This window comes from Macaca fascicularis, chromosome 5 (genome assembly GCF_037993035.2).
Source record: "Macaca fascicularis isolate 582-1 chromosome 5, T2T-MFA8v1.1".
In the NCBI taxonomy this organism is placed as follows: domain Eukaryota; kingdom Metazoa; phylum Chordata; class Mammalia; order Primates; family Cercopithecidae; genus Macaca; species Macaca fascicularis.
The window spans coordinates 478006-502390 of NC_088379.1; the positions used below are offsets into that span (position 1 = coordinate 478006).

Consider the following 24385-nt stretch of genomic DNA (forward strand, 5'->3'; position numbering starts at 1 on the left):
TTTAGTTCCAGCCACCTCTTTAAGAGGAAATTGTTGGGCAGGTGGGGGAGGGCTAGTCACGGAACAAAACTGTAAGCCAGACTGGGTGTGAGGAGGGGAGGTGTTAAAAAGATTACAGGGTTGGGGAGCAGAGGCTGAGGAAGAATTGGGACCTGGCTCAGCCTGGTGAGGAGCAGCCTAGGGAAAAGAGGAGAGGTCAGATGAGTCCGTAGAAAGGAAGGATTCAAAGGACTCAGAGCTTGGGGTGGAGACTGAAAGAACAGACAGGAGAGAAAGAAGAAAGATTTAGGATGAGTCACATTGGGAGCAGAGACTAGGGAAGGACCCGTGTGTAAAATAATGCCTGGACGTCAGACACCTCAGACCATTTGCCCATTTTTCAACAAAAATTATCTAGATCTTGTAGGATAGACAAATCGAAAGTGCCATTCTCTGGCCACTTGGAACTACTGTCGAGTTTATATTGGGGCCAAGCACTATTGCCAAAGAAAATAAGGCATTTAAGTTTTAGGTCAGATGTGAGTTGAAGAGGTTTTAAGTTCTTGAGAACACAGATAAGGGAGAAGAAGGGGGAATGGAGGGAGGAAGCTTGCCCATAGTGAAGGAGGTGAGTTTAAAGAGAAGGGTAGAGACACGGAGAAGGGGTTGGATGAGCAGCCAAGCAGACGTCCCCGCAGTTCACTGGCCACCAAGGGAATGTGAGTGACCAAGGCAGGTGTCACTGCGATGATCAGACACCAATGGAATGTGGGTGAATAATCAGGCAGGTGTCCCCACAGTGATTAAACACCAAGGGAAGGCTGTCTTCCTGAGACCGTGACCGGCGCTGGAGTTTTGGGTCCATGGATAAAATGTGTCTCTTTTTTCTCTACTAGACAGGAAAAAGAACTGGAATTGGAAGGACAGGGAGATTGAAGCGTAGTGAGAGAGGAAGATTGAAGGGTAGCGAGAGAGGCTGGAGAGGAGTGAAAAGACCGCTTACTCGATTTGAAATTGATGAGATGTTCCTTGGACTGGTTGATCTGAGGACCTGAGGTCATAGGTGGATCTCCTCACAGAATGAGGGCAAGGACAGGGGACTGGTCTCCCGAAGGAGTCCCTCTGACCCGGTCTTTGGCACCAAATGTCACGCGCGTCCATGTGAAGAGAGTGCAACAGGCTTCGTGTGAGCAACAAGGCTGTTTATTTCACCTGGGTGCAGATGGGCTGAGTCCAAAAAAGGAGTCAGCAAAGGGCGGTGGGATTATCATTACTTCTTATAGGTTTGGGATAGGCATACAAAGTACCTTCTTATGGGCAGGGGGAGAATATTACAAAGTACCTTCTCTTAAGGGCAGGGGAGACTATATTTATCAGTTAGGGTGCGGCAGGAACAAATCACAATGGTGGAATGTCATGAGTTAAGGCTATTTTCACTTCTTTTGTGGATCTTCAGTTGCTTCAGGCCATCTGGATGTATACATGCAGGTTACAGGGGATGTGATGGCTTAGCTTGGGCTCAGAGGCCTGACAAAGATCTCCCATTTGTTTGGTCTACAGGCTGAGATTACCTCTGGGGTTGCAGAGAAGAAGGGTTGTAGCTGGGTCGCAAGGGTGCTGTGGGGTCTGCCTTTGATGACTGTGTTACCAGAGATTTGGACAGTCATGGATTCTTTCTGGGCCATGGAAAGATTAAATATCCTTGAGGACATTAATCTATATGGCAGGCAGTAGGGTAGGGTGTGAAGTTTTTCTGCATATGATGGGCCAAATACCAGGTGTATGAATGGGTTTGGCTTCTGCTGACTACCTGGGAACAGTTTTCAAAGTCTCTGTGTGGGTCCTTAGAGTGTGTACAACTGGCCACAGACTGTGGCTGTGAGGGCGAGAAGTGAGTCACAGGGCTGCTTCAGGGAGCACAGCTGAGGCCAAGATATATAGGCCTGTCTCCAGGATTATGGCTGGATGGTTCCCTGCAGATCTCTTGATGGGAAGGACCACTTGTGGACTGTAGCTGAGAGGAATCTGAGAAAGGTTGCAGAACTGCTTCATAATCTTCAGTAAGAACAAGCTCGGTGCGCCATTTCCTTGTCTGTAGCCATGTCTATGGGCCTTTGAGTTGGCCACCTGGGTGAGGACTTCCTTTTTCTAAATAACCCTCCTTGATCTCTGGCTCCACAACTCTTACCATAGGCAAGCATCTTTCTACTTCTATTTCCTAGTTTACTACTTAAAATATTGTATAAAAGTGGAATCATGGGCCGAGCGCAGTGGCTCATGCCTGTAATCCCAGCACTTTGGGAGGCCAAGGTAGGCAGATCACGAGGTCAGGAGATCGAGACCATCCTGGCTAACAAGGTGAACCCCGTCTCAACTAAAAATACAAAAAATTAGTCAGGTGTGGTGGCGGGCACCTGTAGTCCCGCTACTTGGGAGGCTGAGGCAAGAGAATGGTGTGAACCCGGGAGGCGGAGCTTGCAGTGAGCCAAGATCGTGCCACTGCACTCCAGCCTGGGGGACAGAGCGAGACTCCCTCTCAAAAAAAAAAAAAAAAAAAAAAGTGGAATCATACACTGTCACTTTGTTGGTATCGTATTCCACTTAGAATAATGGCTTTAAGATTTATTCTTATTGTAGCATCTGAGAAGATATTTTCGTTGGGGGCTAAACAATATTTTATTGTATATATAAACCACATCTTTTAAAATCATCCATGGATGGGTTTTTTTTCACTTTTGTAAATGATATGGTTTGGATCTGCGTTTTCATTCAAATCTCATGTCAAATTGCCATCCTTAGTGTTGGAGGTGGGCTTGGTGGGAGGTGGTTGGGTCATAGGGTTGGCTTCTGATGAATGGTTTAGCTTCGCCCCTTTGGTACTGTCTTTGCCATAGCGAGTGAGTTCTTCTGAGATCTCATTTTTCACAAGTATATGACACCTCTTCTCTCACTCTCTCACTCCTGCTCCCACCGTGTAAGATGATTCACTGTCCCTTTGCTTTCTGCTATGATTGGAGGCTTTTTGAGGTCTCCCCAGAAGCAGAAGTGGCTGTGCTTTCTGTACAGGCTGTAGAACCATGACCCAATTAAACCTCTTTTTTAAAATAAATTCGCCGGGCACAGTAGCTCACGCCTGTAATCCCAGCACTTTGGGAGGCCGAGGTGGGTGGATCACAAGGTCAGGAGATCGAGACCATCCTGGCCAACATGGTGAAACCCCGTCTCTACTAAAAATACAAAAATTAGCCGGGCAGTGAGCCGAGATTGCGCCACTGCATTCCAGCCTGGGTGACAGAGCAAGACTCCATCTCAAAAAATAAATTAAAAAAAAAATAATAAAATAAATAAATAAATAAATAAATTACCCAGTCTCAGATATTTCTTTATAACAATGCAAGAATAAACTAAAATACAGTGAATATTGCTGCAGTAAACCTGGATGTGGAAACATTTCATTCAGATACACTTTGCATATTTTGAGTAGATGCTCAGAAGTGGGGCCAGGCAAGGTGGCTCACACCTGTAACCCCAGCACTTTGGGAGACCTAGGTGGGTGGATCACTTGATGTCAGGAGTTCAAGACCAGCCTGGCCAACATGGTGAAACCTTGTCTCTACTAAAAATACAAAAATTAGCCATGTGTGGTGGCGTGCAACTGTAATCCCAGCTTTGGGGAGGCTGAGGCACAAGAATTGCTTGAACCCAGGAGGCAGAGGTTGCAGTGAGTTGAGATCGCACCACTGCACTCCAGCCTGGGTGACACAGCAAGACTATGTCAAAAAAAATAAAAGACTGGGCATGGTGGGTCATGTCTGTAATCCCAGCACTTTGGGAGGCCGATGTGGGCGGATCACGAGGTCAGGAGATCGAGACCATCCTGGCTGGTGAAACCCCGTCTCTACTAAAAGTACAAAAAGAAAATTAGCTGGGCATGGTGGCAGGCGCCTGTAGTCCCAGCTACTCAGGAGGCTGAGGCAGGAGAATGGTGTGAACCCGGGAGGCGGAGCTTGCAGTGAACCAAGATCGCACCACTGCACTCTAGCCTGGTGGCCTGTGCCTGTAATCCCAGCTACTCGGGAGGCCAAGGCATGAGAACTGCGTGAACCCAGGAGGCAGAGGTTACAGTGAGCTGAGATCGTGCCACTGCACTCCAGACTGGGTGACAGAGCAAGACTCTGTCTCAAAAAAAAAAAAAAAAAAAAAAACCTTGCTGAGACAAAGGTCATAATCTTACTGTATTTTCTTTTAGAGATTGTATAGGTATAATTCTGACATTTAAATATTTAACTCATTTAAGACAGTTTTTGTATATGGTTCAGAGGAAGGACCCAATCTCAGTTTTTCCCATGTGGATACAGAGTTTTCCAACACCATTTATTGAAGAGACTTTCTTGTTGTACAGTCATAGCAACCTTGTTGAAGATCATTTGAGCATATACACAAACATGGTTTGGTTTTAACTTCTGGGTTCTGTTCCATCACTATTTGTCTTCTTGCAAATACCACACTGTTTTTATTTATGTAGCTTTGTAATCTGTTCTAAACAAAGGAAGCATTGTGCCTCTAACTTTGTTCTCGTTTTCTAAGAATGTTCGGCCTATCAGTGGTCCTTTGATATTTCATGTAAATGTAAGAATTTTAAAAAAGATTTCTTTAAAAAGTATCACTTGGCGCTGGGCGCAGTGACTCTTGCCTGTAATCCCAGCAGTCTGGAAGGCCGAGGCAGGTGGATCACAAGGCCAGGAGTTCAAGACCAGCCTGGCCAAATGGTGAAACCCTGTCTCTACTAAAAATACAAAAATTAGCTGAGTGTGGGCACCTGTAACCCCAGCTACTTGGGAGGCTGAAGCACAGGGAATTGCTTGAACCCAGGAGGTGGAGGTTGCAGTAAGCCAAGATTGCGCCACTGCCCTTCACCCTGGGCAACAGAGCGAGACTTTGTCTTAAAAAAAAAAAGTATCAAGTATCATTTGGATTTTTACCAGGATTACAATGAATTTGAATATCACTGTGGGTAGTATTGTTATTTTAAAATATTAAATCTTCTGACATAAAGAATAGTATGTTGAAGAGTCTGTTAAGTTTCACAAATTTTTGGATTTGGCAATTTTGCTTCTGCTGTTGATATCTTGTTTTATTTCATGTGGTATGAAAGGATGCATTGTGTAATTCAATATTTAATGTGCATCAGGCTTAATACCTTGATGACAAAATAATCTGCACAAAAAACCCTCATTGACACAAGTTTACCTATATAACAATCCTGCACATATACCCAGATCTTAAAATAAAGTTTTAAAAATAAGACTTATCAGGTGCCTGTAGTCCACCTACTAGGGAAGCTGAGGCGGGAGAATGGCGTGAACCCAGGAGGCAGAGCTTGCAGTGAGCCCAGATCACACCACTGCACTCCAGCTTGGGCGATAGAGCGAGACTCCGTCTAAAAAAAGAGTTATTTTGTGTTCTAACAGGTTGTCTGTGAAACAACAACTACTCATTTTCTTCTCCAATTAGCCCCAGACACAGTTTAGTTTACTTTCTGTTTCTAGGAGTTTAACTACTTTAGGTATCTTGCATAATTGGAAGTATATAGTTTTTTTGTGTGTGTGCCTGGCTTCTTGCACATAGTCTTTAAAATGTATCCTTATTGGGGAGCTAACAAAATTTTCTGCTTTTAAGAAGCTAAAAAATATTTAATTATTTATACATTACAAATTGTCTTTATTCATTTATTAAGAAAACTTGGTTCTTTCCACATACTTGCTTTTGTAGACGATGCTACAATGAATATGGATGTGTAAATTACTCTTCATTTGATAATATATACAAGGGATTATTTATGTGTTCTATTCTGTTTCACTGGTATTGTCTTTTTTGATCCAGTTATAAAGTATTTCAATAACTATAACTTTATAATAGGTTTCTAAAATCAGGATATATGATGCTTCTGATGTTGTTCCTCTTTTTGACAATTTTTGAGCACTTCTGGCCTCCTTAGTTCTCATATAACTCTAGGATTGCTTCTTATAGTAATGCAAAAATGCATAGCTGCTGTCATCCAAAGTATACCACCTTTTTCTTCAGCACTCTGTGTCAGGGGAACCCATCTTTGACAGCCCCCCAAAAACCAAACATGTGGACACATACTCTACATTTCTCTTTCTCTCCTAAGAAGCATAGAGTTGGGAGTTTCTCCTTGTTTTCACCGTACTGTATTGGGAGGAGGTAAGGGTGTTCTAGCATGTGTAATAACATTTTTCTTCTCTTCTACATGTTTTTGGCATTTTGCTAAAGTGAAGTAGTACATATTCTTAACTAGGTTTTGGAATTCCCACAAAGGCAATGTAATCAATATGGGTGCTGAGGTCATATATCTATGAAGAAATGAGGAACAGTGGTTTCTGTTCTTGCAATTTAAATTGATGTTTTTATTTATTACTTTAATTTTTAATTTTTGTGAGTACACAGTAAGTATATATCTATGGGTTACATGAGAATTTTAATGTAGGCAAGAAATGCATAAAAATCACATCAAGGTATAGGTACTCATTATCTCAAGTATTTTTCCTTTGTTTTACAAACAATCTGATTTCATTCTTTTAGTTATTTGAAAATGTACAATTAACTATAGTTACTTGTGTAGTTACAGTTGTGTAGTTACTTGTGTAGTATAGTTATAGTGACTATAGTCACTCTGTTGTATTAGCAACTACTAAATCTTACTCTAATTTTTTTTGAAACCATTAATTTTCCTCACTTCCTCCCAGACCTGTAGTATACTCTCCAGCCTCTGGTAACAATCCTTTTAGTTTCATGAAATTAATTTAACTTTTAGTTCCAGCAAATGCGTGAGAACATGCAGAGTTAACCTTTATACGCCTGGATTGTATCTGTAAACATAACCTCTAGTTCCATACATGTTGTTGCAAATGACAGGATCTTATTCTTTATTTTGGAAAAATATGCCATTGTGTATATGTACCCATTTGCTTTATCCATTCACGTGTTGATAGACACTTAGGTTGCTTCTAAATCTTGTATAATGTGAACACTGCTGCAATAAAAATGGAGGTACAAATATCTCTCTGAAGTCCTGATTTCTTTTCTTTTATGTGCCTACTTAGGAGTGGGGTTGCTGGATAATACAGTAGCTCTATTTTGCATTTTTTGAGGAACCTCTAAATTGTTCTCCATAGCGGTTGTACTAATTTACATTCCCACCAAGAGAGCACTAGAGTTCACTTTTCTCCACATCCTCATCAGCATTTGTTATTGCCTGACTTGGATAAAAGCCACTGTAATTGGAGTAGGATAATATCTCATTGTCATTTTGATTTGCATTTCTCTGAAGATAAATGATCTTGAGCACCTTGTCGTGTCTTTTTGTCATTTGTATGACCTTTTGAGAAATGTCTATTCAAATTTTTGCCCATTTATAATCAGATTATTCAATTTTATCCTATAGAGCTGTGTGTGCGCTTTATGTATTCTCGTTATTTTTTTTTCTAATGGGCAGTTTACACATTTTCTCTCGTTTTATGTGTTGTCTCTTTGTTAATTGTTTCATTTGCTTGTTAGAAGCTCTTTAACTTGATATGATTCCATTAGTTCATTTTTGCTTTGGTTGCCTGTGCTTGTCGGGTATTATTCAAGACAACTTTGCCCAGTTTAATTTCCTGTAGAGCTTCAGCAATGTTTTCTTGTAGGAGTTTCATAGTTTGAGATCTTAGATTTGCCTCTAATCCATTTTGATTTAATTTTTTTTATATGACAAGAGATGGGGTCTAGTTTCATTCTTCTGAATATGGATATTCAGTTTTTGTAGCACAATTTATTGAAGACTTTTTTCCCCAGTATATATTTTTGACACCTTTGTCAGACATAAGTTTGTAGATATATGGATATGCCTCTGCATTCTCTCTACTGTTTCACTGATCAGTTTCATGCTGTTTTAATTACTGTAGCTCTGTAGTATCATTTAAAGTCAAATACTATGATTCCTCCCATTTCATTTTTCTTAATGGCTTTGGCTATTCTGATTCTTTTATGGTTCTGTGTACACTGTAGGATTGTTTTTTCTATTTCTGGCAAGAATGTCATTGATGTTTTTCTAGAGGTTGTATTAAATCTGTAGATTGCTTTGGGTAGTATGGACATTTAAAAAATGTTGATTCTTCCTATTCATGAACATAAAATATTATTCAGTTTTTTGTCTTTTTAAATTTCTTGCATCAGTGTTTTATAGTACTCATTGTAGAGACTTTTCATTTCTTTAATTTCTAGGTATTTACTTTTAATTTGTGGCTATTGGAAATGGGATTACTCTTGATTTCTTTTTTACATTGTTCACTGTTAGTGTGTAGAAACACTACTAATTTTTTAAATCTTACATCTTCACTAAATTCATCAATTCTAGTCATATTTTAGTGAATTTGGTTTCTCCAAATATAAGACCACATCATCTGCAAACAAAGATAATTTGGCTTCTTCCTTTCCAATTTGGATGGCCTTTATTGTTTTCTCTTGTCTCATTGCTCTAGCTAGCACTTCTAGTACTATGCTGAATAACAGTGGTACAAGTGTGCATTCTTTGTGCCTCTTCTTTTGTCTTCTTCAGATACAGACACCTTATCAGCATGATTTGGGGTTTAGGTTCCCAACTTTACAAGGTAATTTGTCCTCAGCCATCCTGTTGTCCTTTCCTGGTCCTAGGCTTCAGAACTGTCTGGGGAAGATCCCAGATGCCCACAGTAGCCATGTGTCTTAGAGTATTTAGGGTATAAGTTACTGCATCATCTCCTCATAGTGGATGGCCTGAGGTGTGGGGTAAACCCTCTCAGGAGCAGCTGGGTTCCCTGGTGCTCAGAGCACTGTTGTGGTTTACACTATTCAAAAAGCCATATCCTTGTGGCATTAAGATTTTCTTTCTCCCAGTCCAGTTTCCATTTTTTGGAGACACATTGCTGTTCAGCCAATGGAATTCTGATATTGAGGGGAAAGGCAGAAGTAATTTCTACCATCTGGATTTTTTCAGAATTGTGAAGGGAGAAAAAGATAGTATCCCCAAAGACAATTAAAGTCCATTCTAGCAAGATGGTGCATGGACCTGCATACATAGACACACACACAAAACACTCCAGGCACACATGGGGATGCAGTGCACAGGCTCTTGGGAGGGTGGTCATTGAGTACTTCAGTGAGAAAGATGAAGGTGGGAGGATGTACATCACACGACAGACAGCCCGACTTGACACTTGAGTCAGACATATCATTATTCCAGCCAGTACTGCTACTCGTTGGGTTTGTCATCTTGAAAAAAATGTTTACTTATTTCAACTTCCATTTTATTAACTGTACAATGCATTCTATTGGTAGAGCTTGAAAGATAGGAGAATATTCTCAAAGAAGCATAAAAATGTAAATTTTTAAAATGTCTGATAATATATTTGTTAAAAATTCTTTCATTTTTCCCTTGACATGTGTAATAAGTTTTTCAGATCTGTGTATTTTGGGGGTGGTTTCAAACGGAACCTCAGGGCTTAGTTATGGGAATATTACTAAGTTAAAAAAAAAGTAGGAAACATTTCTTTTCCTCTATGGCTGCAGAGAACTGAATACATTTTTAGAAGAAATTTTGGTAGATAAATTGGTGATTTAGAGATATGCCAATATATCGGTTTTTCTTTTCTGCATGGTGGGGAATTTGTAATAATGAATAAGTCTGCTCTTTATGCTGTTATCTGGGTGTCTGAATTTAATGTTAAATTGTATGGAATAGGACTTGACATTCCTGGTTAATGTTCACCTATTTGTTATTAAGGAAATAATACCTAAATTATTATTGTCTGAAATTGACATATATTTTGGCTTTTCTTGTTGAAGTATAAAATGTAAGTGCCTTACAATCTCCTTTCCTCCTATAAACATAAGCAATGAGTTTGAGGAATTTTGTTGGATTATTTAAACACTGAGTTCTTTTATATAAAACTAAGTGAATAATCTTGACTGGAAATCAGAGACCTAAGCCTGTTAACTGCAGGGTAAGGCCAATCTTGACCCTGCCAAAGGAGGTCATCAGTAGCCCAGTAGTTTCTTCCTGGGAACCTTTTCTGCAGGTGTCCTAGCCTGGCTGAAAGTAGACGTGAAAGGAGCCTTTATACTGAGATGCTACAGAGCCCTGGAAAGCTGAGGATCCATAGGCAGATGCAGTGAGATTTGGGATGGGAGGAGGGTTGTGATGTCCTCTGAGAGGGAGTAATTGTTATTGTCTTCGGGTTGTTTCTAGATACAATCAAATAAATTCTGATGTAGGTAAGAAGTGACTTTATTTTAAGGAGAATTGCAATGGAAAAAACACCAAGCACAAGATCTGCAAGCATCTCCAAAATGAGACAGATAAGGGCAATTTTTCATATGGAGGAGCAATCAAGATTAGAAAGAAGATGGGAAAGAGAGGGCAGAATGGAGAACAGCAAAATCAGATTCAAGATTAGAGAATGTTTCACCCTGAAGTCAGCCTGTTCTTGGGAGGGACATCAAGAGGGTTGTATGCTCACTTAGACTGAAGGTGGAGCATAGTCCAGGGGTCTGGGGGAAGGAGAGAGACTTGGGCAGTTAGGTTAACAAGTACTCTGTTCTGAATACTGAGGACAAAATTATTTAATTGTTTATGAGGGAAAAATGAGAACACAGAGTCTGTAAATTTGTGATAACTAAAGAGGGAGTATCATCAAAGTCATAATGAAAAGGGTATTTCTTTGCAGTAAGCTTTTCTTGCAGAACACAAAGGATTTGAGAGATGTTAGTCATAACTACCATGATTCACGGCCCACCTCATGTTTCTCCTGCTTTCCTTTGTCCTATACATTTTTTTCTCTTGGCTTTTACTGAGTTGTATCCAATATAATAACCTGGTAAACATAGGTAAAGTGTTTTTGCCAAGTTCTGTGAGTAGTTTTATCAAATCCTTTAACTTGAGGGAGGGAGTTATGGAAGCCCATAATTTATAGACAGTTCCTTAGAAGTATAGATGGGTCCCTGGGGCTTGTGACTGGCACGTGGAGTGGAAGCAGTATTGTGGGACTGAGCCCTGAGCCGGTGGGGTCTATGATGACCCTGGTGTTTTCAGAATTGAGTTGTTGGACACCCATTTGATGATGGAAGATTGGTTGGTGTTCAGCAAACTCCATATATTTGGTGTTAGAATAAAGATATGGCCGGGCGCGGTGGCTCATGCCTGTTATCCCAGCACTTTGAGAGGCCGAGGCGGGTGGATCACGAGGTCAGGAGATCGAGACCATCCTGGCTAACACAATGAAACCCCGTCTCTACTAAAAATACAAAAAATTAGCTGGGCGTGGTGGTGGGTGCCTGTAGTCCCAGCTACACGGGAGGCTGAGGCAGGAGAATGGCATGAATCCAGGAGGCGGACTGTGCAGTGAGCCAAGATTGCGCCACTGCACTCCAGCCTGGGTGACAGAGCGAGTCTCAGACTCAAAAAAAAAAAAATATATATATATATATTAGGCTGGGTACAGTGGCTCATGCCTGTAAACCTAGCACTTTGGGAGGCCAAGGAGGGCAGATTGCTTGAGCTCAGGAGTTCAACACCAGCCTGGGCAAATGGTGAAATCCCATCTCTGCCAAAAATCCAAAAAAATTAGTTGGGCATGGTGGCACACACCTGTATTCCCAGCTACCTGGGGGTGTGCTGAGGCAGGAGGATCACTTGAACCCTGGGTGGTCGATGCTGCCAAGAGCCAAGAGCACACCACTGCATTCCAACCTATGTGACGAAGTGAGACCCTTTCTCAAAAAAATTAAGATATCATAGCAGCCTTGGTTGGGAGACACTGGGTCTGTTGTAGAATGGAGAGGTTTTTTTGTTTTGTTGTTGTTGTTGTTTACACACAAGCTGTCACACAGTGAATTGTCCTGTGATTCTAGGTCTCCTCCAGGGGTCGAAGGGGACTGAGGACTTCAAGGGAAAGAGTTCTGAGGGCAGACTTTTCTCTCCACCCTGCTGCTACAATGTGATTTCTGCACATTCACACACATGCATGCTAAGCAGTGGTACGGCCATGCTTCTCTCATGACAAAGCTTCACTCAGGAATTGTGCTGAGAACACCTCTGCTTCTAGAGTTTTCCAATAATAGGACACGTAAGTGTCCAGAAGATTCATGGCTTCTTTTTACCTCCCAGATCTTGAATCTGCACCAGTAACCTCTTTCCTGCAGTAGCCTAGGCTTCTGGATCACCTGACCATTTTATCTCCCTGCACGCACACATTTATAAGTCAGAGCTGTCCTGCCTGGGCCAGCATCTGTAGCACTCCCAAGTTTATGTAGCCTCCCAAGTTTATGCAGTTCTCCTGCCTCAGCCTCTCGAGTAGCTGGGACTACAAGAACATGCTGCCATGTCTGGCTATTTTTTTACTATTTTTTGTAGAGATAGGGTTTTGCCATGTTGCTTAGGCTGGTCTTGAACTCCTGGGCTCAAGCAATCCACCTGCCTTGGCCTCCCTAAATGCTAGGATTACAGGCATGAGCCATCAGGCTCAGCTGCTGCTTGTTTAAAAAGAATAAACAGCTTTCTGAGACCTTTAATTTTAGTTATGTACTTATTTAAGAGACAGGGTCCTGCCATATTGACCAGACTGGTTTTGAACTCCTGGCCTCAAGCAAAAGTTAGCTTCTATATACTGAAAAATTAAACAGTCTTACTCCCTTCAACACAGTATTTATGTCACACTCTACATCTTTTTATATCGTATACCCATTAACAATTTATTGAAGCTATATTTAATAATTTTTTTCTTGTAGCTTTTACACCAGCATTAAAAGTGATTTCTGACCATAATTACAGTTTTATAAGCCTTCTAAATTTGACCAGGTGTATATGATTTTCAATAATAGTTATATTTTTGTTGTAAGTTAGGATTCCATTACAACTTGAAAAATTCTCATTAACATTTTTTGTAAGTCAGGTCTAGTGATGAAAAATTTCCTCAACTTTTTTTAAATCTGAGATTTTGATTGATACATCATTTCTAAAGAACAGCTTTGTCAGGGATAGTCTTCTTAATTGTCAAGGTTTTTTCTTTTTCTCTCTTCATTTGCACTTCAAATATATGGTTTCACTTCCATGTGGCTTGCATGGTTTTTGTTGGGCAGTCTGCTGATAACCTTATAGGAGTTCCCTTGTATGTGAAGAATCTCTTTCTCTTGCTTCTTTTAAGAATCTCTCCTTGTCTTTGAATTTTGTCTTAATTATAATGTGTTATGGACAATTTTTGTTAGATTCTTCTTGCTATAGACATTTTGAGCTTCTTAATTTAATATCCATATTTCTTCCAAGATTGGGAAAAATTTAAGACATTATATCTTTAAACAATTTAAAAAAAATTTTCTCTCTCATGAACCTCATAAAATATGTACATTCTTACTGTTTATTATGCAGTATGGGGCCCAAATGCTTTATTCTTACATTCTTTTTTAAAATTCTAATTAGAAACTTTCAAATGACTTACTTTTATGTTTGCTTTTTTTTTTTTTTTACCCCCCTGTGTAACGAAGTCTCCTGTTAAAGCTTTCTCTTTAATATTTTAGATCTCCTATTGTGTACTTCAGCTCCAGCATATCTATTTGGTTCTCTTTTAATAGGTTCTCTTTCTTTATTATAATTGTGATTTTGTTCATACATTGTTGTAAAAAAATTTAGTAATGTGTGACTTTTTGCATCTCATTGAGATTCTTTAAGATAATTATTTGAATTTTTTTTTAGATCTGTGTTTTATTGTAAGTGGTTACTGGAGCATTTTTAATTTCCTTTGGTGATGTTATGTTTGCCTGATCCTTCATGATCTGTGATACCTTGTTTTGATGTCCCTGTATCTGAAGGAGTAAATACCTCTTTCAGTCATTATAGATTAGTTTGGGGAGGTAAATATTTTCTCCTATTGGATCTCTGTGCTGATGAGATTGCAGTAAGGTGCATTGGATCTGGATCACAGTGAAGTTCATGCTTGGTAGACCTGTTATTAGGGCATCAGACCGTTGTGGATTCTATTTTCTGGGAAGACTGAACTTTCTTCAGGATCTTGATCAATAAGACTGGTGCTGGGGAAAAAAAGTCTCCAGTTATATATGCAGATGACAGAGCTGATACAATCCATGTGAGCAGGCGTGGCTTCTGCTGTGTGGCTCTTGCTGGGTTTTTGGAAATCCTCTAACCCCGTCATTGGACAGGTTCCTAGATGAGCAGTACTGACCCTTGATCACAGCTGAGAGGGTGTGGAACTGATTCATAGGGCTGCTTCGGCATACACAGCTGAGACCAAAGTCTTCAGGTTTGTTTCCGGGTTCATGGCATTTCTCCCTCTAGGTTCCTGGGTGAACAGGACTCTTACTGACAGGGACTGGAGGTAAGTTTTAGGACTGCTTCAAGATTCACAGTGGGAATAAAGTCAGCCAGCATGCCTAGAGGGGCACATATAGTGTGCTTTTTGGCAGGTCCCAGGTTAGGAAAAACTGTTTCTGGACTTTGGTTTTATGGACTTGGAGCCAGATTATAGTGCCACATCAAGATCCACCATTAAATAAATGTTGGCAAGCCTACATCCAGGGGCACAGATGGATGTTTCTGTCTGTGGGTTCCTGCATGTGCAAGATTTCTTCCACACCATGATAGATGTGTGCAAGGGGCTAATTCAGAGATCACAGAGAGGATCAACATCTACAGTCCTTTCACCTGAGACACAGGACACTTGGTGTCTTGGCAGATGGTGCTAGTGGCATAAACAAAACCAAATGGTCTACAGCTGTATTTACAGTGAGAATTAGTCATATTTTATTTTGTAGCTGGGACTGTGATGGGCAAGCATGCCACTCAAGCAAGGTCATGCCCTCTCAATACAGCCCTCCTCAGTCTTGGGTTTACACCCTTTGACATGGATTCCAAAGTTCCCATAAAGTTTCTTTTGCCAGGGCATAACTGCTCTTTTTTTTGAGATGGAATCTCACTCTTGTCACCCAGGCTGGCGTGCAGTGGCGCCATCTTAGCTCATTGCAACCTCCGCCTCCCAGGCACAAGCAATTCCCCTGCCTCAGCCTCTCGAGTAACTGGGATTACAGGTGCCCACCACCATGCCCAGCCAATTTTTGTATTTTTAGTGTTGATGGAGTTTCACCATATTGGCCAAGCTGGTCTCGAACTCCTGACCTCAGGTGTTCCACCCGCCTCAGCCTCCCAAAGTGCTGTGATCACAGCCGTGAGCCACCATACCTGGCTTGCCACATTTTTTTAAGTCTATCAAAGTTTTATTTCTAAGAAATACATTTGCATATAACCCAAATATAACAACTCTGGTATTACATCAATACAGCTATAACATTAATGCAGCAATTATATAACACAAAAGTGTTATAATGACCTGGGAAATGTTCATGAATTGTGAGGTGAAAAGATGTAGAAAATGACTGTGCCTACTGATGCTACCTTTGAAAAAGGACCCATAAAAAATACATTGAATATAAGTTGGCTAAATAAAGTATTAACTGTGGTACTTTCTTACAGATTATGGTTATCTTCTTCCATATAATTTCAATATGTACTAATATTCACATGTATTTATTTTATAATCAGAATATGTCATTATAATTAAATGTTATGTTGTGCCATTTCATCAGATCTTCTTATAGTCACATTAAATTATAATGTGTCACATTACATTATAATCACATTAAATTATATCACATTAAATTATAATCTGAGTAATGTTTAAAAATAGCTGATACATTTGAAATTTAGGCTAAAAAATTTTTTTATTTGTAAAATGTGCTCAGTGTTAACTATTGATAATAACCAAAAACCAACCTAATATTATATGATTTTTAAAATTATTTTTAAGCACAAAATAGACCCATGTTGGGGATGAATAACATGTCTGATTTTGTTAATTTTGTCTACTACTTTTCCCTGTATTTCCTTGTTTCCTTCATCCTAAAATTTTTAAAAATGAAAACTTTAATCATTATTGAATGTTTAAACTACTGAATTTTTTTTGTTGTTGTTGTTAACTGAAGTAAAAGGAAACATTCTTGTAGAATTATGGAAACAATGTAGTAGGACTTAAAATTGAATGTTAGGAGGTTCTTCGTTTTAAGAGGCTTCCTGTGGGAGAAGTTTCCATCAAACTGCTGTACTTCTATCATCAACATTTCCCAGCGCCTGCTCTGTACGGAGTTCTAAGAATACCTGCTCCAAGGTGCCCTGAGAGAGGCTGTATTCCTCCACATTGAAGGTCTGTTTCACTGCCTCTACTTTGAAAAAGGCCTGAGACAGAGGGTGGACATCCTCCACAGGTAACTTATACGCCATTAAAGAGGAACGTCTTTCCTGCTGAGCAGCCTGTGGGAAAAGCTTCAAAATCTCTGTGTGGAGAGCTTCCACCTGAGTAGGTTCTTTCATTTTTTTATTTCTAGTAAAAATCTTTACCAAACTTGTTTTTCAGATGTTGAATGGAACCAATACAACCTAGCGTTCCTGACACCATTATGGCCACACACAGCCTTAGCCTCTGACATGTAATGGGTGGTCAAGAGGGCGCCCCTCTCCTTGTTTTTAATGGTAGCCTGAAGTATCTGCCACATTTGCTGCTGCCCCTCGGGGTACATCCTGGTGAACAGCTCATCTAGAAGCACCACTGATGGGTTCCCCAGGATGCTCAGCACAAGGCATAGCCTTCTCTTTTATCTCTCTGATAGAGTTTTCACGGGAGCCTTAAGTTGCTCCTGGAGCTTAAGAGCTTCCACCAATCATGAAATACTAAGAGCAGCATATTCTTTGCCCAGTCCTTTCACAGCTGCATACAACTCCAGGTGCTCTTTCATTGTAAGCTTGGGCCACAGTGAGTTCTCCCTGAGGGCAGTACCCCAAGAACTTGAGGCTGTTGTCACGCTGTTGCTTTACTGATGCTCTGTTGCCTTGTAACACCACCGCTTCTGCAGTTGGCTTTGTGAACCCAGTTGTCATTTTAATGGAAGTACTTTTACCAGATCCACTGTGTCCTACTAATCCCAAAACTTCACCTTTTTAACACAAAAGGAAACATTTCTGATGGCTATTTTCTTCTTTCTTGTTGAAAAGCAACTTTTCTTTGCCTCATAATATTCCTTGTGTAAACAGCTTGCAGTTATGACTGGCTCCTCCTCCAAGTTTGGAGTAGTGAGTGCATTTGCTGCTTGGACTCTTTCAGCTTGAACATCTTCTTCTTCAGGCTCTTCTGGATAGGGATGAGTTTCTCTACATCGTGGAGAGACTCTGAAAACTGGGTCTTTATTCATTATTTCAATTTCATACTTCATGTCCAGACACCTTATGTCAAAAAGGAAAATAACACTCTGAAGGTATGGTATTAAGGTTGTTAAAAGAATGGTTTTATTGACTTCATTTATTCTATTGTCCAGACTGTCCAAGTTTCTCATATACATAAAGTTGAGCTGGATCAATAACATGACATATCCCAGCAAAGTGAAGGAAGGTATGAAAATCATGCACAAAATTAAGTTGGGTTTTTCATACTTAGTTGATACTGGAATTGTGAATACACATATTAAGATAATAAAAAAGCCAAAAGACCAAAAGCCATTATTTTTTCACCACTTGTGAAAGATGAATGAAAGCACATACGTGAGGAATATAAGAGAAGCCGCACAACGAATTATACTGCCAAAACAAACATGAGTTCCCATGGAAGCTGGAATCCCAGAAATACGAAGTAGTAAATTAAATGTATTGAAAGGAGAATCAAGGAGTATAATGGAATGTCCACCAGAGCCTGTCCACACCAGTATCCTGAAGGCCAGAGGCTGAAATCCTTAACTGGGATTCAACTTTTTTTTATAATCACTGATACTGCTTATGCTGATATAAGGAGAAATGCAGTTTGTGATCAACAACAAAAATATAGACCCATCTATAAAACCAAGTTCCAGCACTATGTCATCACGAGAAAATGAGGTGCTCTTCATTTGAATAAGCTCCGTGAAGTTAAAAATTTCAATAAGGGCTTTGGTAACAATTCCCATAAGAATAGGAAAACAATTCAATTTCTTGGTATTACATGCAACTGAAAATCTAATCCTTCTGGTTATCAGACACTATGATGCCTCCATTGTAGGAGTGATCATCTGAGCCATTTCTGTTTCTGAAGTCATCCATTTCCAAAACTATATTCTGACGCTTCGGTGAATGCACGAAGTCTTCAATATTTGATCCTGGAGCAAAGATGAATAGAAAGCCAAGCGAAATATAGGGGTAGAGGAAGCAGTGGGAACAACTCTGTGGGCACTCTCAGCCCCCAGTGAAGCCATTTTCTCGCCACATTTTTTTATAACTGTAGAAGATGTGGGTAGAGAACCTCCTATTCTGCCATCTTGCTGTGTCATTCCCCTTGTATATTTTACTTTCTGATATGTTCTATGTCAAATATTTTTTATTTTGAATTCAAAATGTCTGAAATAAAATGCTCAAATTTTCCAATTGTAGAATAAATGTATTGAAATGCCTCATTCTCATCAGAGCATTTTGAGTTTTCTTTTACTGCTGTACTTTGAATGCCAAAGATTCAAAATGCCAGCTCTTTGTATGTACACACAGTTGAAAACTGTAGTTATTTATAAGATTGTCTTTGATACATCTATATTAGATTCAATATTTTGTAGGTCAGAATTTTTTATTCTAGTTTTCAACTCCATTTTAGTGGTTTTTAATCTTCAAATGTTATTTTTATTTTTTTTTATTTTGAGACAGAGTTTTGCTCTTGTTGCCCAGGCTGGAGAGCAATGGCACGATTTTGGCTCACCACAACCTCTGCCTCATAGGAAGGCAATTCTGCTACTTCAGCCTCCCGAGTAGCTGGGATTACAGGCATGCGCCACCATGCCCGGCTAATTTTTTGAATTTTTAGTAGAGCTGGGGTTTCTCCATATTCGTCAGTCTGGTCTCGAAGTCCCAACCTCATGTGATCCACCTGCCTTGGCCTCTCAAAGTGCTGGGATTACAGGTATCAGCCACTGTACCTGGCCTAGTCTTCATATTTGTCTGGTAATTTTAACCTGTACCTTTTATGACCATGTGGTATTTAATTCACATAAACGTCATGGGGTTTCAATTGGAGCAAATTAATATATATATATATAAAAATCAGACATTTATCTTGGCAAGAAAGTTATCTATGTGGTATTTGCCTATATAAATATTGCCCTAGGTGTTCATAAATTTTTTGAGTGAGTGTTCATTGTTTTCTTGTATAGGTGAGTAGTCAGAGAAACAGTATAAAATTACCATCTATTTATGTTTGATTATGTTGCTCTGTGAGAGAAACACTTCTTATTTGAAGGTGATTTTTAAAGAATGTAACCTTTTTAGATAGATGTACATATTTAGTTGATGAAAAACGTGTAATTGCCATCTTAAATATTTTCAAGTGTACAGTCTAGTGGTATTAAGTACTTTTACTTTATTTTGCAATGGATCTCTAATTTTATCTTAGAAAAGTACCTTATAAACAATAAACTGCCCTTTTTTCCTTTTTCTTCAGCTCCTGAAGAATACCATTTTACTTACTGTTTCTATAATTTTGACTGGTTTCCATATTCTTATCGGTGTAATTATATAATGTCTGTTTCTTTTTGACTATTATATGTAACATAATATTCTTGTTTTCATTTGTTTTAAAATGAAATAATATTCTATTATATGTATATGTGACATTTTAAAAATTTGATACTGATCTCTAAAGGAACATTTGTATTCTTTCCAGGAATCATCTTTTGTAAATAATAATGAAGAACATGCATGTGTAAATATCTATTTAAAGTCCTCTTTTTTTTTTTTTTAAGATGGAGTCTTGCTCTGTTACTCAGGCTGGAGTGCAGTGGCACGATGTCGGCTCACTGCAACCTTTGCCTCCTGGGTTCATGCCATTCTCCTGCCTTAGCCTCCCGGTACCTGGGACTACAGGCGCCTACCACCACACCCAGCTTTTTTTTGTTTTTTTCTTTTTTCCTTTTGTATTTTTAGTAGAGACGGGGTTTCACAGTGTTAGCCAGGATGGTCTCGATCTCCTGACATCATGATCCGCCCACCTCGGCTTCCCAAAGTGCTGGGATTACAGGCGTGAGCCACTGCGCCTGGCCTAAAGTCCTGCTTTAAATGTTCTTGGAATAGTTTGGATACAGTGATGTAGTACTACATGTCCGTATTTTTATTTCCCGAGCCTTTGATGTTATATCCAAAAAGTGATTGCTAAGACCAGTTGCATGAAGTCTTCACCATCTGTTTTTATTAGATTCCACATATGTATAAGATCATGTGGTATTTGTCTCAGTGTATCTTGTTTCTTTCTGTAACATATGATCCAGCAATTTCTATTTTTTCTTGCATGGTCATAAATGTTTGTTGTCTTAGAATCAAAAGAGCCATCTTAAATTACAATGTTGTTTAAATATGTCACCTTGTGATACTTTTTTTTTTCTGTAATGGCTGTACTTAGTCTTACCAACTGAATATGTTAACTTTTCTATACCTTCTCATAATTTTTTTGTCTTTCTAATTACAATTATTTTAACTGCAGTGAAGTCACATCTTGTTGTGGCTTTGATTTGCATATCTCTGATAGTGATCCTGAGCATCTTTGCATATTCTTTTTGGCCATTTGTATTTCTTTTTTGAAAAATGTATCTTAGCTGGGTGCAGTGGTTTGGGAGGCCAAGGCGGGTGGATCACCTGAGGTCAGGAGTTTAGCCAACATGGTGAAACCCCATCTCTACTAAAAGTACAAAAATTAGCCGGGTGTGGTGGCACACACCCATAATCCCAGCTACTCAGGAGGATGAGGTGGAAGAATTGCATAAGCCCGGGAGGCGGAGGTTGCAGTGAACTGAAATCGGGCCACTGAACTCCAGCCTGGGTGAGAGTGAGACCCTGTCTCAAAAAAAAAAAGAAAAAGAAAAATGTATCTTAAGGTCTCCTGCCTATTTTCAAGTTATGTATTATATGTTTGTTAGGTTTGTTATATATTCTGTAAGTTTATCTTGTCATATCTATATTTTGCAAATATTTTCTTTCATTTTGTAGATTATCTCCAGTCTGTTTTCTTTGCTGTCCAAAACATTCTTAGTTTGTTGTAATCCCATTTGCGTATTTTTGAGTGTCTTTTGAGGTCTTAAAAATTCTTCGTTCTGCAATACGTGGTAAAGTATTCCACTATGTTTACTTCAAATAGCTTTAGAGATTTGGGTTTCCTATTTAAATATTTACTTGTGATTGAGTTTTTTATGTTGTAAAAAGTAGGGGTCTAGGTTCATTTTTTAAATTATCATGTAGATAATCAATTTTTCTAGCACCATTTATTGAAAAGACTGTCTTTTTCCAGCTGTGTGTTCTGGACATCTTTGTTGAAAATCACTTGGCTCCAAGTTCATGAATTTATTACCGGGCTCAACTGGATACTTTGACGTGTTTATCTGTTTTTATGTCAGTATCATCCTGTTTTGCTCATTATAGCTTTATAGTATGTTTTGGAGCCAGGAAGTGTGATGTTCCTAGCTTTGTTCTTTTTGCTCAGGATTACTTGTGCCGTTCATGGGTCTTTTGGTGGTTTCCTATAAATTTTAAGCTTGTTTTTTCCATTTCTAGGAAAAGAGTCATTCGCATTTTGATAGAGATTGCATTGAACCTGTAGATCACCTTTGGTAGTATAGCCACTTTTATATTATTTCAGTTCATGAGCAAAAAATATCAATTTTTCATGTCTTTTTCAGTTTTTTATCAATGTTATATAATTCTCAGCGTAGAGAGTGTTTACGTTTTTAATTAAGTTCGCTGCTAGATCTAGACACCTTTCTTTTTATTGTGTATGCAGGAGTATTTGGCAAAATTCAACATGCCTCTGTGGTTTAAGAAACTCAACAAATTAGTTATAGATGGTATGTACCTCAACACAATAAAGGCCATGTATGACAAATCCATGACTGATATCATCCTAAACAGGAAAGAGCAGAGCACTTTTTATCTGAGCTCTCAGACAAGGATTTTACATTATAATCATTTTACATTATAATTGTGTATTACAATATTCAGCTGTGGACACTCTTAAGACTGTGGAGCATGGCCGGGCGTGGTGGCTCATTATCCCAGCCTGTAATCCCAGCACTTTGGGAGGCTGAGGCAGGTGGATCATTGCTGGGGCTACCAGAAATGCCAAGATGAGATTACCTAGAGAAACAGGCAGGTTGGCCAAGCAGCTGGGGGCACCACCCTTCCTGGGGAACTCCTTATGGCCCTTATCACAAATTTGCCTAACAACCTGCTCCCCCGCAATATGCTCAAGAGAAAAAGAAATGGGGTATCAAATGTGAGTATACCCTACAACCTGAAAGATTGTGTAAATTGAGAGAGGTTTTTAAATTTTCTCCAGGTCCTGCAGCAGAAAGCAAAAAAGAGCACTCCATAATTCTTGTCTCTTTGGGAGAGACCATCTCTATCAGCTATAAACAAACAAAACCAAAACTCTCTGAGAAGTCTGTAAACTGTCCATCTGTGTCTATAATAATCCTCCAGGCCTAAGCCACTCCCCTTAATTCAGCCAGTTCAGCAACAAGAAACCTACATAGGCTACAAATACCTTCTGATTTTGGGGGACCCCCTTACTTGCCTGGGTTGAAACCTCTCATACTAGAAAAGATTCAGGTACTTGCCAAGATCATTCTGAAAGAAATTATCTCTTTGGATTTCCATGGTCTTCACAAAGTAACAATGATCCATATTTTATTTTACAAACTACCCAAGCAGTGGCAAAAGCCCTAGGGACCATCCTGGCTAACATGGTGAAACCCTGTCTCTACTAAAAAAAATACAAAAATTAGCTGGCTGTGGTGGTGCGCACCTGTAGTCCCAGCTACTAGGGAGGCTGAGGCAGGAGAAGAGCTTGAACCCGGGAGGCTTGCAGTGAGCTGAGACCACGCCACTGCACTCTAGCCTGAGACTCCATCTCAAAAAAAAAAGTAATAAAAAGTTTCTTAATAACTCCTACAACATTCACCCCTGTGGAGGAGTCACCCTAACCGCTGTTAGGGGGCTTTGGAGAACGACTCTTTCTGGCTACTTCCTGCTGATTTAATAGGGGTATCCTTTGCTATCAAAGATCCTCTTTCCAGATGGCTGCATATGCATGGAGTACTAAAAGGCATATTTGAAGTCTATATTAATAGTAACTTTTTGGTCCTTTCTTAGTTCTAGGGCTCTGAGTTTTGACTGCTGAGCTGAGGTTCCCAGAGATAATTAAAAGTTTTATAAACAAACTATTTGGGGAGCAACTAAGATAATTGGTAGCGTTTAGGCAAAACTGAAAAACAGGCACAAAGGAAACTAATACAGAGTGAAATAATTATGTGACTCAATACAACTGTATTTTAAAAGGTAAGAAAATCAGTGTATTATGTTTCTAGTAAATTAAAAAAAAAAGTTTTTTTTGAGATGGATTCTTGCTCTGTTGCCCAGTCTGGAGTGCAGTGGCGCATTATCAGCTCACTGCAACCCCTGCCTCCCAGTTCAAGTGATTCTCCTGCCTCAGTGTCCGCAGCAGCGGGGACTATAGGCGCACGCTGTCATGCCTGGTTAATTTTTTTTTTGTATTTTAGTAGAGATGGAGTTTCACCACATTAGCCAGGATGGTCCCAATCTGACCTCGTGATCCACTCGTGTTGGCCTCCCAAAGTGCTGGGATTACAGATGTGAGCCATCACGCCCAGCCGTAAATAGTATGTAATAACAATACAGCATTTGCTGGCTACAGGTTTAGGTAAAAGAAAAAAGCTGTATTAATTGCTGGAGGGGTGGGAAAGCACAGTTGAAAGGTGTTCCCAAGTACATACCAGTATCAAAGAGCAATTTCTAGAGTTTATATGGTTTAAATTGAAGTATTTTTCTTTTCTGTATTATAATGTGCACATTTACGCATACATAGACATGTATCTTTTTTTTTTTTTTTTTTGGAGACAGAGTCTTGCTCTGTCGCCCAGGCTAGAGTGCGTGGTGCAATCTCAGCTTACTGCCATCGGGGTTCACGACATTCTTCTGCCTCAGCGTCCCGAGTAGCTGGGACTACAGGCACCCAGATGATTTTTTTGTGTTTTTAGTAGAGACAGAGTTTCATGTGTTAGCCAGGATGGTCTTGATATCCTGACCTCGTGATCCCCCCGCCTTTGCCTCCCAAAGTGCTGAGATTACAGGCGTAAGCCACCACGCCCGGCCCAATGTTTGTTAATTTTTTATTAAGAATGGGTGTTGAAGATAATGTGTATTTTCTGTTTGAAGAGAGTGTTTACTGTAGTAGTTGAGTGT

At 39.6% G+C, this 24385-nt stretch overlaps 1 long non-coding RNA gene and 1 pseudogene across 3 annotated transcripts in view; one reads left to right on the top strand and one right to left on the bottom strand.

The window, feature by feature from the left end:
* Window positions 1-24385, top strand: part of LOC102142861 (uncharacterized) — a 68760-nt gene that overhangs the window by 18917 nt on the left and 25458 nt on the right. The window lies entirely within an intron of this gene.
* Window positions 1161-22616, bottom strand: LOC102143265 (ATP-binding cassette sub-family A member 10 pseudogene; annotated as a pseudogene).